Raw genomic sequence first — 15645 nt, 5'->3', positions numbered from 1 at the left:
AGATTGTTTCAAGCTAAAACATTAACTCTATTTCTCTCTACAAAAATCTGCCTGACCTGCTGAGTATTTCCAGCAATTTTTGTTTTTATTTTAGATTTCTAGCATACACAGCATTTTGCTTTTGTAATAAATCAGATATGCTGACTGAAATCTGCAGACTTCTTATTTAAGATATTCAGCACCATGTTGAAAATGTTTATCCAGAGCAGAAAAACTAAATGGCTGTGTACCAAAGAAAGATAGTGATCTGGCTTGTGTGCAGCAATCACAGGTGGAAGTAAATAGGCATACTGCAATAAATCCGTTTCATCCATTATTACAATATGAGAATTTGAATCACCGTGCAGGCAAGTCAAAAAAGAATCAGCCAACTTTGTCCAGAACACTGACTTCAGTCATGTTGGAACCACTTGGACGCCATCTGTGGAATGGAACCAGTCATGGTATGTCAGATTGCAATGTTAAAATTATATTGTGACATTTTTTGCTCAATTGCCTTCAGGGATCTGTTTCTCTTGTAAAGTCTTAGATGTTGTTTATCTTCAGTGACAAAATAAGCTTGAAGCTTAATGGAGGTCATGGCAGGTGTGCTTGGTCCATCGCATGAAGCAGACTTCATTGACTGAACTGACTTTTCTTACAATTAAATTTGATAATTATAATTCTGAATAAAATGGCACCAAAGATGGGGTTAGACGAATCCAGCTCCACATTAGTACCAACACAATTATCATAGCTCATTGAGCCTCACTCTCAGAGCTACATTGGAAACATGATGGCAGCATGAATATATTTGATTTTAAAAGCTTTGATAGATTAGTAAAACAAGACCAAATTTAATTTTGTGAATATTGCTGCATCGCTTCACCAAATATAGAAGGGGGGAGAAATTCCATAGGTCCAAATTCTATGATCATTGGACCAATATCACAATTTGAAATGATAAAATTTGCATTTTGTTCATTGGAATTAACTCGAATTTTCATGTTGCTCTTTGGGGGTTACCAAGGGGAATGGACTCATTATTAAGTAATATTTTTAAAGTGCCTGGCCTGTATGCTTACAAAGAAATTTTGTCCACTGAGATGGTCCTGGGGTTTCCTTGTTGGGTGCAAATGAGACTGGTTGCAAAAATGCTCATGTTGCCTGCATTTTGTCAATGCCAAGTTACACCCAAGGATCCTCCTGATCTCATTAACATATACCCGAACTTAAACAGGCATGAATTTAACCATCATCTGTACACATCAGACATGGAATAGAGCCTGCAAACGAGGATGCTTTTCAATTTTTAATGTGGCTTATAATCATGCCGTAAAAATGCATTAACGATGCAGAAAATACAGAGCAGGTCTCAATGAGGATATATGAATAAAAAATGCAATAACCCACCAGAAAAATGATTGTTCCTGCTGCCCTGATTGTTTGGTGGTGAAATTCAGAGCTCGCCGTGCACCACTCCCACCCACCCCCACACACCAAAACCCAAACAAATGCATTTCGGTGATACTCGTGTTTCAAAGGTAGGGCACAGATAGTTTTTTGTGGGTGGAAATTCGCTTGGATGGAGAGTTTAACTGACAGAGGCAAAAAGCAAGACGACTTGGGCATATTTGTAGTTTTGCATGTAACTCAACTACGCCCAAAATGTGGAGCAGAATTTTACATTTTCTCACTGGCGGGTTTTTAGACAGAGTGGAGGAGCGTGAAATTGAAGGGACGGGATTCCCTCTGGGCTCCCGCTCGCCTGACCAAGCAGCGATTATACGCTGGGGCCGGCAAGGCCTTGGACGGGAAGCCTGAACTTGCCCCAGCTGAGGCCCTTAAGTGGCCAATCATTGACCACCTAAGGGCAGTTTCCTACCCAGCCTCAATTTTTAGGCTGACAGGAGGATTGAACTCCTGTGGTGACGCCCAAAAAAGAACAAAATTATGTCTCGGGTGGAAAGTGGGTGGGGGTGGGGGCACTTCCATTAGAATCCCCCTTCTGAAGTCAGCCTCCCCCCCTCACCAAGGTAGCCTCTGGACCTCCCTCTCCACCCCAGACTCTCCTCTGAGATAGTGATCGCCCTTCTCATGCACCACCCCCCCACCCCCACCCCACCCCACCCCAGGTCTTCCTTGCCCTCCCTGCCCTGGGACCCCTTGAACTTACCTGGGCCTCCTGCGCCCCGGACTTAGCCGCTGATGTCCTCCTGCATTTCTTCATTTGCCCACTGCAGTGCCTTCACTGCAGGGACTGAAGAGCTGCCGGCTAATCAGGTTGGTCAGCAACTCCCTGAGACAGGACTTCCTCCTGAGTGACAGGCAGTAGTCCCGCCTGCAGCCATTTAATGATCATTCGAGGGTGAAATAGCTGTGGGGCGCTGGGATGTGTTCCCCGCTTACCCTTTGGATGGCAGGAAGCAAGAACCCACCATCTGAAAAATTCAGGCCATGGTGATCCTTTAATTGGTTTATGGCTAGAATATTTGGGTACAATTGTAAAAGAAACCTTGTCCAAGTAACTCTAGGGAAAAACAAAAAATTCCCAAAAATTGGATTTTAAATAAGAATGCTTGCTGCCTTCTGAAAAGTTTGGACAGTGTAATGTTTGTCATTGCATATATTCAATAAAGTGCTTCACTATCCTTTGTTCTCCCTCACAATTCTAATGAAAGGCTGTAATGCAACTTTTTTCAGATTCTTCACAGATACTAACTGACACGTGTTCTGTTTTAGCTTCAAAATTATACCTATTTGGTGACCCTGGTCATAACAATTGCAGCCATAACAAAGCAACAAAGTCCTGAACAATTTGTATTATGAGCATGCATTATACTGGAAAAAAGAACCACATTTCTATCCACTCTACTTAATAGAACATGGGGAAACAATCCATCCTCTTTTGAAATGAAAGGAAAAAATGCCAAAAAAAACATTAGACTAATTCGGATGATAGCACAAAGGAGGCGGAAAAGTGTGTTTCTGCAGTTCTTCTGAAATATCAGAATGTGCCCAAGCCAATCTATTAAGGCACCAATTAAAAGTAAAACGCTTCAATTTTTTTTGTTTTATTAAGCAGTCCCTACCTCCCTGTCCCAGTGCACATTTTCACAGATAAAATATGTATAATTTTAAAAATATAAAGAGTAGGGTGGCCATCTGTGATTGGGCCTTGACATTAGCATGAGAGCTCCATTACTTGTTGGTAGGCAGAATTTAACTTGCTTCTGCCTAATTATTTTGATTTGCCTGTTAAAGAATTGGCCCAAGTTTTGTAAATTGTAGATGGCACATTGTGATGGGTTGTAAGGCTATTTCTATGCTCCTACAGAATAGAACAAAGCAACGTGATTATCAGTGAAGGAAACCACAAGTCAAGTGGAAGTACTGCACAATTGGCATTGTTGACATTGAATAAACCATCATCTCATACAGTGAATGTAGATACAAAGAGGAAATGAGCAAGAACACCGGTGAGTTCTAAGTCATGACAATACCTTTTTTTCCCCTTCTTTATACTTCAGCGGCTGAATGAATATTTCTTCTAGCTGATGACTCACAGGGTTTGAAGTGAAATGTGTTTGAACCTATGTCAACCGAACTAATGTTTGCCCTATCGCCACATACTACCACTCTGCACCAACTGAGCAATGTTAATCAGACAAAAATGATATTAATTAGTTGTAGATTGGCACTCATGCCTCTGTTATACCTGAAATACAGTCAGAATATGAATTCTACATGTACAATCCTCACTGGTGCTTTTACAGCATCAGGGCTCATTATATTGTAATATTACACCAGTGCCCACGAGCACCTGCTGAATCTCTGAAGCATGGCACATCTGCACAATGCTTTGTCTCCTCTGCTTATATAGAAAATGACTATGGATATTCAGAACAAAGCTCACAATTTACTGTTGAAAGTCTGGCGACATGTTTGCATTTGGTTATCAGTGAAACAGTGAAATACTTTTTAAAAATGTGCTTCAAATAGTTAATCAATTGCTGGAAAAGAGAAAAAATGTAAACACAAACCTGAAGCTGCATAGCTTTCCGTCAATATAATCTTTGTCATAAGAATGCGTTGATGCCTCATAAAATGCTCAGACTTGAAGTATTTAGTGGCACAAGCTAACTTTAAAGTGTATCAGTGACGGAGAAATACTGTCTGCTATTCGGCAAAATTCACCTGATAAGACCACCACAAAATAACTCCCTCCTTCAGATACTATTGAGATTGGCAACATACCCGGTGTAGACATAAAACTTTCAGTATCACCCAACAGCGATGTATTGCCACAGAAATTCATGTCTGAGGTGAAGCCAAGGCTTCATTTTTGAAACAGTGCAGAGGGCAGTTTATCCTGTGGTTATCTAGGTTGGTTTGGAAGTGCTTAATGCCAATGTTGGTTGAAAGTTGTGAAAGGTTCTGTTCACTCTAATCAGTACAACATTCACCAAATAGCTGTGCGGGATCCAATTAACAAATTAAATTGGACAAGGCAAATCACATGCATTATTTTTAATTTCCCTTTGGTTATTAATGATTATTTGCCAAAGGTTCAGATATTTGGATGAATAAAATAGCCCTGCATTCCAGTTAAAGTAAAAGTGCTCTACTGTCACATGCTCACATCGTACTGAACAATGAGCAAAGTCAAAAAAAGCCAGTGTGTCATGGGAAGCGAATTTCAGTTCTCAGCATTGTGTATTCCAGAAGGCCAGGCTACGAACGTCCCTTTTTTTCTGTAAAATGGAGGGAAAATCAATGAAAGAAGAAAATACAGAGTTGGAAATGAGATGGAGGTGGCATCACTATCAGACAACAGCAAATCCCTTAGTCCTACATCAATAGCAGTACAAATGTGGAATCAATCATTAGCAAAAGACCTCTTTGAAAATAAGCTAGTAAACAGAATCCAACATTATTTAGGAGGAAGATTCTATCTGATCAAATTCCTTGACTGTTCATTTTGAGGTGGTGGTCGTTGGAAAATCTTTGAGTAACATTTCCCCATAAAAAGCTGCTGCATCAGTTAAGGGATTGGGTCTGCTTGTAATACTTGGCAGTGAGTAAGGGATTGACTGAAAAAGCAACCAGCAAATACTACTTAGAGGAGTGATATGTTGGCTGGGAGATATATTAATTGGAAAGCCCTTGGCATTCACATTGGAAGCCATATTGTTTTGAATCCAGATGGACAACCTGGATTTGAAAACAAAATGCAAGCTGGTAAAATTTGCAGATAATACTCAATTTGTATTAGGGCTGTTGATTCTAATGAAACAGCCAAGAAACTACAGAAATACCTGAGCAAAATTGCAAATAGGCACAACTATGGTAGTAAAAATTCAACATAGATAACTGCAACATTAGTCACAATATATAACATACAAACAGGCCATTCAGTTTAACTAACCTGTTCTGATGCTTCACATAAATATTATACACTGGATAAAAACATGGGAAATTTTTAATGTGGGCTAGGAAGAAGCTGGAAGACATCTGCAGATGCAAATTAACATGTTAAGAATAGGAATATATTTAAAAATCAGGGAAGTATAAGTCTGGGGCAGTTGTACTGAAACTATAGCATCGTCATTGGCAATCCCTTGTGTTGAAGCTAATTCTTCTTTGTGGATGGTTGGATTCAAGTGAGATGCAAATGTTAGCTGTGGGTTCGCAGATGGTTCATGAGCCCTATCTTAGAATCACAAGCCATTCCACAGTGAGGACATTGGTTATCAGCGGGTAGAGGTGGTGGTGGATTGCTGGCTTGAGCCACTACCCTCTTTCGGTCTCTTTCGCCATTCTCTCTCAAGGCTCCTCTTGATGATTGGAAGGACTAGGCACAATGTTTGATGATGGATCACCATGTTGGGTCTGATGAGGCATCGCTTTCCCCTGATGTTAATAGAGCAGACCTTCATGGAAGCTTTGAGATTGTCTTTGAAATTTTTCCTTTGGCCTCTGTATGAACTGACTCTTTGGCATAGATCTGAGTAGAGCACATGTTTGGATATTCTTGAAGCTGTATAGTGCTCTGGACAAGCCACACTTTGACCAGAGTGCAGTTTGGTCAGAACCATACATTGAAGGTAACAAATAGGAGCAAGAGTGGGCCATTTGGTCCCTCAAGACTGCTTAGTCATTTTATAAGATTACAGCTGAATTTCTGCTTAACCCCACCTTTCCACACTATTCCCATATCCCTTCATTCCCTTAGTATCTAAAGGTTAATTAATCTCTGAGTTGAGTATACTTGATTGAGCATCCACAGCTCTCTGGCCTGTACACTGGGTTACATGCATGTTCATAACTGCAGGAATAATCCATTGTAAAATGTGCCCCAGTACAATTTCTCAATTCCCTTTCTTTCAGAAAAGCATCCCCTTTCTACAATGTAATGCAATTTGAAACACCAAATGTCAAGAAAAAAGTCAAGGCAGGAAAAGGTTTTCAGATCACCCAGATTCAAATCCCAAGTGCTTAATCTATTCAGCTGCCAACATCACGATCTAGTGTTACATCACTAGCCTGTATACTGGGTTACAAAACTAGTCTGTACACTGGGTACACTTCTGGCCCGTTCAGTGGGTTACAAACTGGCCCACACAGTGAGTTACATCACTGGCCTGTAAACAGGGTTGTAAAACTGGCCTGTACATTGGGTACATCACTGGCCCATACACTGGCTATGTACCCAGCCCATTCAGTGGGTCCATCATTGTCCTGTTCAGTAAGATGTATGCAAAAACATTTTGAAAAGAGTTAAGCAGTTTCAGCACCATTTTTTAAAAATTGGCTACAAAATTTACTTACATAATTGGCAGATTTATTTAACATTGAGTCATGATGATTTGGAATACACTGCCTGAATGGGCGGTGGTAGCAGATTCAATAATAACTTTCAGAAGCAAGTTTGACAAATACTTGAAGAGCTATGGAAAAAATGTTTGGGACTAATAGGATAGCTCTTTCAACGAGCCTGCACAGGCACAATGAGCTGAATAATCTCCTTCTGTGTTGTATCATTTTATGATTCGATGACAGTAGTGTCTGCACTTAAAAACAATTCATTTGCTGTTACTAACTTTTCCAGGAGAAAAATGTTTATATTTATGTAACTTGGCAAAACACCAAAGCTATTTAATTATGTGAGAATTTGGGGGTTTAAGGAGCATCTGTTAGATGAAGCCTGAAGTCTAAAATCTGATTTGACAGAAGCTCATCATTTGGAGGGATAAAAAACAGTGAGTTGCGGTATGTTTTTTAAGCCTATTTAAGTTAACATTTGCTTTATTTGCATGGTATCTTACACAATGGCTATGTTAAAAGAGAAATAAATCAATGAGCAAACAATCTGGAGAAGTTCAATGACACCCGATTGTCTAGTTATCAATTACAAGTATATCAGTCACAAAGCACACGCTAAGCAGAATACGGTGCCAATATCTATTGAAATGTCATTGCATCTAACTACACAGGACAAGCAATAAAATAATCAATCCTTTGGCACGATGCGCAGAATCAAGAAGCTGGACTCCAGGCAAGCATAAATCACAAGCTGGAACGCCTTAAACATTTGGATGGAAACAGGAGTGGAATTAAGTTATTGCTTTGATTTGCATCTGGAAAATGAAGATCAGCTGGTATAATAGATATGTTGAGATCACCCAAGAGTGAGGTGTCACAGTCGAAGGGCATCCCAGCCAACTGTCAAATATTTTATGACACATTAACAGTACATTGATGGCTCAATTACCTTCCTGACTTGGGATCCCTGTACCAGACCAACCTTTACAGCTGAATTGGTGGAAGCGTGGATTGGCCAGGAGCCACAGTAAGTTTGTAAGAATGACTTTTGTGGCCTCCTCAAGGGTCAGGAGGAGCAGGAGTGCTTCCCCAGATCCCAGCCTCTGCTGGCCCTTCCTTGCCTCCCACTCCCCCATGCCAGCATATGCTTATTATATACTGCATCCATAACTCAACCTCATGTCGGGGAGTGTTCCCTTGGGACTGCTGCTTTGGGACTCCAGCAATATCCTGTTCCTTTCCCCACCACTGCCAATTCCTATTGCCACCCACTGGTTAGGCCATATTCCTGCCAGCTGGGAGCAGAAAACAAAAATGAAAACTTTAAACAAGGCCTGGCTGTTAAGATGGACCGGGCCTCACATCCCACATGACTTCCAATTGTGTGCCCCAATTCCAGTCCCCGATACATAGGTGCTACCCCAATTTAAAATCGACTCCGATGTCTTCAATTGTGATAACAAGGGGAGGAAGTGGAGGGAAATATGATGTAAAACCAAAGTTCAAATGACAATGAGGAATATTTTAAGTTTTTTATACAAATATTTGAAACATTATAGCTAAATACACAGGTCAGAAATGTCTGCAGCAGTCATACCAATGACAAATTGTAGAAGGTAGCTTCAATGTCCACAGCTAAAAATGAAGAACAGTTCTACATTTGCCAAAAAGCAGACTGTGATTAAAAATGGCTGCAGTTTTGACCTTAAGCTTGCATAATGAAACCTCAACATTTCAGGAGATTATCTGCATCCTCATTTACACTGAATTGACCAGCTGAGACAAAGTGCAAATGAGTTGTGACAAAGTCAATTACATTACTTTAAAAGCCTTAGAAACTGGTGCCTACTAGGTGCACAGTGAGTTGAAATGTCCAAGTGCAGGACTCCTGCTTGAAAAATTATCAGGAGGTTCATCAATGTTTCTCTTTCAGGTTAAGGCATGTGGGAAAATATGAAGTTTCCATGATCACTTAATAAAGCCAATGATCTCACACCAATGAAGCAATAAGGTTATCCCAACTCTATCTAGCTCAATAGTTAAGAAATTATTTAATTTTAAATGGAAACCCTTTGCCACATTGCCTGATGGCTGGGAAATATCTACTCAAGCACATAAAACGTAGTCCTCTATGATTTCTCAAGGGTTCTTCATTTTTCTTATATTCTGAATGTCCCACTGGGTCACAACTCATTACTACAAAATACCCCTTTATTAACGGCAGTTTATGGCTACTTTTGAACTGTATTTAAAGGGGGATGCCATATTTTTTAGGGAAAATTTAGAATGTATCAAGTTCATGATAAAGGGAACCAAAGGTTATTGGGGGTAGATGGGAATGTGCAACTTGAAACACAAACAGATCAGCCATGATCTTATTGAATGATGGAGTAGCCTCGAGGGACCAAATGGCCTACTTCTGCTCATATTTCATATGTTCGTAACTGCAGAAATAACCCATTGCAAAATGTGCCCCAATACAATTTCTCAATTCCACTTTCAGAAAAGCATCCCCTTTCTATAACGTAATGCAATCTGAAACACCAAAAGTCAAGAAAAAGTCAAGGCAGGAAAAGGTTTTCAGATCACCCAGTTTCAAATCCCAAGTGCTTAACCCATTCAGCTGCCAACATCAAGATCTAGTGTTACAAATTTAGCAGTGATGCCAAATAATGAACATCACCTTCTCAAGGGCAACTAGGGGTGGGGAATAAATGCTGGCCCAGCCAGCAAAGTCAACGTCCCATGAATGAATTTATAAAAATCTTTATGTTGTAAACTTCTCCAGGTCCTATGCTCATATTCTCCTAAATTTATTTTAGTGGGGACATGTAAAGGCATTAAGAGTGAGGAAATCTCTGAGGTAATTTTGATCAAACCCAGGAGATTGGCTGGAATTGCAGTTTTATAAATTGCCCCATATTTTTCTCTATTGCCTTCACTAAAAAGTGGGATGCACCCATTCCCAATAGTTTGCAGATGAGCAAGCTTGGTTAAAATTATCCCCATCATTTCCATCTGACTGAGTTGGATCCATACCAGATAGAAAGGCAGTTTGTGCCAAAAGCTTTATACCAGCCAGGTCCTAAAAGCCCTGACAACTAACCTCCTTCCTATTAAAATTCAGTTCTTAAATGCTAACTCCTTCTGTTTTCACAAGCATTTCATCTGCAAGAGGTCATGGGTTGAACAGTTAAAGTGGGGAACATGACTGAAATTTGATCTTACAGACCTATCAAGTCAAATCATGGAACTTCATTTATCTGTCATTGAATCCCATTGCAGAATGGAACTTGGCAGCTAAATTTAGATCTTATAAATATGGCACAGCAATGCCCATTCACAGAGATTAGGACAAGCACAAGACAAACAACAAAGGAGAAACATTGAAAGAAGAGAGACGTTACACTTCTAAAGTACCTTTCTAGTTATCAAAGCATCCTGGAATGCTTCACAACCATCGGTTTGTTCTTTGAACTGTCGTCCCTGTTGTTCTGCAGGCAAACACAGCAACCAATCTGGGCTCAGCAGGTCCTACAAAGAAACAAATGAGATAAATGGCTAATTAAGCTGTTTTTGATATTGTTGACCGAGGGAGACATGTTGGCAGGACACTGGGAGAAGTATTCTGTTCTTCCTTGAGCTGTTTCGTGGGATCTTTTACAGCAAGCTATAAAGTAGATTGGACCTTGGTTAACATCTCATCAGAAAAAAACAGCCTCTCTAACAAGTTAAGTATGGTATCGATGTGTGACCTTATAATATGTGCTTGGGTCCATGGTGCTTGAACCCATAACATATCAGTGAGAATGCTATCAACTGACCCAAGATGACATTTCATGTAGGTTTGCAATCTGGCCTCAACTTTTGCTTTATCTCTGTCCTAATACTTACCCAATGTTGATGGCTTTGTCTGTGATTTTGTCCAAAAGACTATGGATGTTTCAGCAATTGGAGCTTTCAATACTGAGAATATCAAGTAATATGGAACAAAAGCAGCCACATGGAGTTGAGATATAGATTGTCGTGATCTAACTGAATGGTGAACAGGCCCTAGGAACTACATGGCCCACCCGCTAATGTTCGTACATATGAAATAGTCCATTTATGGCAGATGGGTGCATGGCTAGAATCTGGTATCTAAGATTTCAAATCGTCTACTATTATAACATTGATAACTATTCCATTTCGTGTCAGAGTTTTTACAACTTGGCATTTGTAATTCAGATTTGTTATTAACTTTGAGGAATTACATTTCTATGGGCCAGACAACAAGCTCTAAAAGAATGAGAGTTTCAGACCTCCACCAGTTCACTGCTGCAAGGTATTTTTTTTTTTGTCAGTTAATAAGTCCGAGAGTTTGTTTCCCCATCCAATTTTATCACCATAATTTCAATCACAAATAATACATCCTCCCTCTGGTGATTACGAAAAGCAAACTGCTGAACAGTTGGGGCGGCTGCTGACCATATTAAACTAAGTAAGTCAATGCAATGTCTAAAGATATAAATACGTTAATTGACAGCATAATTAATCCTGCGTACATAATCAATGAAGAATACTGATGTGTCATGGAAAACAGAAGATGCTCAAGACAGACTCACTTTTCCAAATGTCACAGTAGAGATGATTTTAGTCAATGCAGCCTCCCTAAGGAGACAGCAAGAATACAATGAAACCCCACGAAGGCAGCCTCAGTTATAAGTTAATATTGGTGAAGAATGATACCACAGTCTTTAACACATCTATCAGGTATACTAACTGCATTCAATGGATTTCATTCTTTTAACCTCCACACTTCGCTTCCCATGCCCAGCAACAGATTAATTAATGGAGAATAGTTGTATGACTGAGGCAGATTGTGTAGACAAGGACCATCCATGATCAGCCTGAAGTCGCAGAACGTGATCTCAGACAGTATTTTTTGTATGATGCATTTGTTAGTTTGGTGTGATATTTTAAGATTCATTTTGCAATTTATTCTTTAAGCTAGGGGCTCTAATTTGTTGGTCAATTTCCTCGCAAAGGCAGCTCAAATTTATTCTTTGCTTTCCTGGTGAAAACAATAGGATACTCAAATATTATTTGAATGTCATTTTGTACCTGGAACAAGGCAGATCTTAAACCTTGCAATTGTTTTTATTGTTAATCGATAAAAGTCAATGCATTATCCAAGGGTATGTCAGGGTACATGCAATAGGCAATGTTACAGGAGAATGCAAGAAGTGAATGACACTTGCCATGTCTTCTTAAGCAGAGTAAAGAGAAGTTAAAAAGTTGGAATGGCTTAAGAGACATGTGTTAGGGGACAGGACATTTTTCTACATAGATGAGTTAAAGGTAGATCAAATGGGCTTGCACATCTGTATCTATCTTACAATGTGTTAAGTGAGAGGAAATGAAAGGGTGCAGGGCTGCTAACAATCCAACTTAGCACAACGTTGTTTGTAATAACAATCTAAATTTCACACTTGGCTTGATAATTTAAATGTCTTAAGAATGCCCATAATAATCTTTACCATTCACATTGCAGACAACCTGGTGGATGGTGTGTCTTCATTTCTGAACAAGTCAAGGACAAAGAGAACAAATAAACTGGTTATAAGGCAGTGAGGAACTGAGCAAAACAGGCCAAAGAGGTCCTGGGTTTGTTCCCTAGTTTGAGGAATGTAGAGGTTTCCGGTCATCACCAGAGTATCAAATTGTGCATTTCAAGGGCAAAGCACTACTTAGAGCTGTTACCTAACTAGTTTCTCCTAACAGTTGCAAATTTGAAGGAAGAAGTCAAAGCTGCATCTGCCAGAATAATGTTTTCTTTCCCTCCACCTTTGTCTCCCTAGGTCACACCTAGGGGAGGTATACCACCGAGTGGTATTGTCGCTGGATTAGTAATCCAGAGACCCAGGGTAATGCTCTTGGGACCTGAATTCGAATCCCGCCACAGCAACTGGTGGAATTTGAATTGAAAAAAAAATCTGGAATTAAAAGTCTAATGATGACCATGAGACCATTGTTGAATCACTAGTGTAAATTCCTTTATCTGCTGGCCTACATGTGACTCCAGACTCCAGATCCACTGCAGTGTGGTTGGCTCTTAAAATGCCCTCTGAACAAGGGTTGGATGAATTAGGGGCAATAAATGCTGGCTTAGCCGGTGATGCCCACATCCAATGAATTAAAAAAAACACTCTTGTGGCACTCGTTGCAAGACAGCTTAAAGACACATGATTGTACCAATTTGACCATGTTTCTAGTCCCCTTTCCTTCTCTGTCTCCTTATGACAGGCTTGTTTAAAACTCTGGTGCATATCTTACTTTGCTTTTACCGGTCTGCCTCTGTAATTTGGATATATCTGGCAGAATCACCAAGGAAACAAGGAAGAATGGATTATGTTGTGTTTCCACCACTTCTGGGAGTTTCCCAATTAGATTGAAAGGGATAAAGCTTCCATCCACCCCTTACAAGGTAGATGACATAAAGTTTATAATGAAACCAGGGATGGGGATTTCTTGAGGAGTTCCCAGTCCTATAATTCACTAGGGCTCGACATACGAGAAAGTATCAGTTTCCACAACTAAACATGTATGCCCTACTACTCAGTTCCGAGTCTAGCGAGTAAATTGGATCTTGAAAGAGCGAAAGGACATTTTTTTTAAAATACCCTGGATCTGCTATCTTTCTTTGTCCTGGGGGAGTGCGGGTGGTGAGGGGGAAGGGAGGCAAGGGCAATTGGAGCACTGCGCAAGTTAGGGTGAAATGCAGGCAATCACATCCCAGCCAGGGATATGTGCTTAAAGGCACTGTTACCCACCTGTCCCATGCAAATGAAGTGGCCTCCCAATGAACCCCCACAAATGTCAATATGGGTAAGTAGCAGAGGGCATCAATAGGCATTGAGGGTTTTCAATAGACTTTGGATAGTCGTTTCAAGATTGAGATCGATGGTTTTTTGGACACAATGGGAATTAAGGAATATAGGGATAGCATGGAAAAGTGGAGTTGAGGTGGAGCAGCTTTGAGGGCCATATGTCCTACTCCTGCTTGTATTTCTTGTGGTCCTGTGTTCTTAAATCAGCCAAATATGAAAACTGAACCTGCATCCTACCCACCATTCATGGCCAATCTGCTTTCATTCTAGTCCATTTAGCAAGTGGAAACAGATACTCCATCCCCCATCCAAAACTACAATGACATAGTTATGTAAATTATCTCCAGCTGCTACAGCAAAGGTAACATTTTACTGTGTCTGTAAAAAATTAAATGACAAAATTTGCATGAGTATTGCCTCAATGCACAGGCATCAGCATTTACTTCTAAATGTCTGCCCCACATTTCAATGCCAGAATTTTAAATAAAGATTTTCATGTCACATCCAATGAAACATTTCCAATAACAGCTGATGAAGTTGTTATTTATTGAGTCGATAAGAATTCAAGTGTTTGGCAATGGCTATTGGCTGAACTTTCTATAGAACTGTATATACCACAGTGGATAGTTTAAGTTTTCCTTCTCTAAAGTTTCAAATATGCCATCACATACATTCTTCCTACAGCCCCTTATCTATGTTGAGCTATAAGACAGAATCAAGTCCCGTTATATCATGTTCTACTTTAACTCATTCTTTCCTAGCTCCACAAACTTGTGAAAATCCTTCTGTCCACTTATTCTGGAATTTAACACTCCCCGTCCTCCCAGCCCCACCACCCCAGTGTATGTTTTCATGTGGGCAGGGGGGTGAATATAATATTGGGTGGCATGGTAGTGACACCATGCTTGCTGCCTACCCACCCCAGCCTTTGTGGGTATTTTACCCATGGTGGGGAAGGCATCGGGCATTCCACTGGCCCATGGGCCAACTGAGGCCCTCATATGGCCAACTAATAGTCACATTAGAGTCTCCACCCACCACCACTGGGATTTTACTCGTGTTGGGGGAGGCTGGCGCCAAGTGTCCAGGGCATCCGGTAAAACTTGGCAAGTTGTGTGGCCGGATTGGGGATTGTTGCTTTCTGGTTGGGTACCTTTTGCCCAATGGAGGCATACCCTCAAGGTATTTTGCCCCCTCTCCTTCCATTTACCCCCCACCCCCTCCAAGCCTGTTGGTCCCAGCCCCTCAACCCTCTTGCTTAGGCCTGCCAGCCTGGCCCAGGTAAGTCTGGGCTCCATGATGCTTGTTTTCACCGACTGCCTGCAATCTCAGCAATAGCACAGCTGGAACAAGAGAACTGCCAACCATTTGATTAGCTGGCAGTTCTTGGAGTCGTGAATGGCTCTTGAAAGGGAGCGGAAGTCCCACCTCAAACCAACAAAAGGCCCGACAGCTGCTAAATGGATGTGGGGTGAGCTGGCCAAGCACAGGCGGGCTCACCTTGATCTTTGTCGTAAGGGGGTGAGGACCCGTCCCAACATAAAATTCAGTCCTTAGTGTTCCCTTCAGCCTAAGATCTTTTAAAACTCGGGATTGGCAGATCTTGACCACTTCATATTGTGTTACATCATCTTTCCTCTACCATTTTCAATAGTGGTGGCATTCTGCACTCTGGACCATTACGATATGAACTAGATCTCACAATATAAGAAAAAAGGCACATTTCGTACCATTTATTATTATTATTATTATTCATTCTTGAAATGTGAACATCACTGGAAAGGACAGTATTTGTTGCCCATCCCTAATTGTCCTTGAGAAGGTGGTGGTGAGCTGCTGCCTTGAGCCATTGCAGTCCATTTGGTGCAGGTATATCTACAGAGCTGTTAGGAAGGCAATTTGAGGTTTTGACCCAATGACAACGAAGGAATTATATTGTACCAAGTCAGGATGGTGTGTCACTTGGAGCAGA

General features: G+C 40.7%; 1 long non-coding RNA gene across 2 annotated transcripts in view; it reads right to left on the bottom strand.

The window, feature by feature from the left end:
* Window positions 1-15645, bottom strand: part of LOC121281158 — a 270196-nt gene that overhangs the window by 129004 nt on the left and 125547 nt on the right. Inside the window, exons 3-4 of one of the 2 annotated variants that reach the window (XR_005943830.1) lie at window positions 10225-10338; window positions 3371-4733 (exon numbers count right to left, since the gene is read on the bottom strand). This is a non-coding gene — a long non-coding RNA (uncharacterized LOC121281158). Of the gene's footprint in view, window positions 1-3370; window positions 4734-10224; window positions 10339-15645 lie in introns of those variants that run through there. The other variant, XR_005943831.1, reaches the window with a different exon arrangement.

Source organism: Carcharodon carcharias, chromosome 8 (assembly GCF_017639515.1).
Source record: "Carcharodon carcharias isolate sCarCar2 chromosome 8, sCarCar2.pri, whole genome shotgun sequence".
Taxonomy (NCBI): domain Eukaryota; kingdom Metazoa; phylum Chordata; class Chondrichthyes; order Lamniformes; family Lamnidae; genus Carcharodon; species Carcharodon carcharias.
The sequence above is the reverse complement of the archived record's forward strand: the minus strand, read 5'-3'. Positions and strand labels throughout refer to the sequence as shown.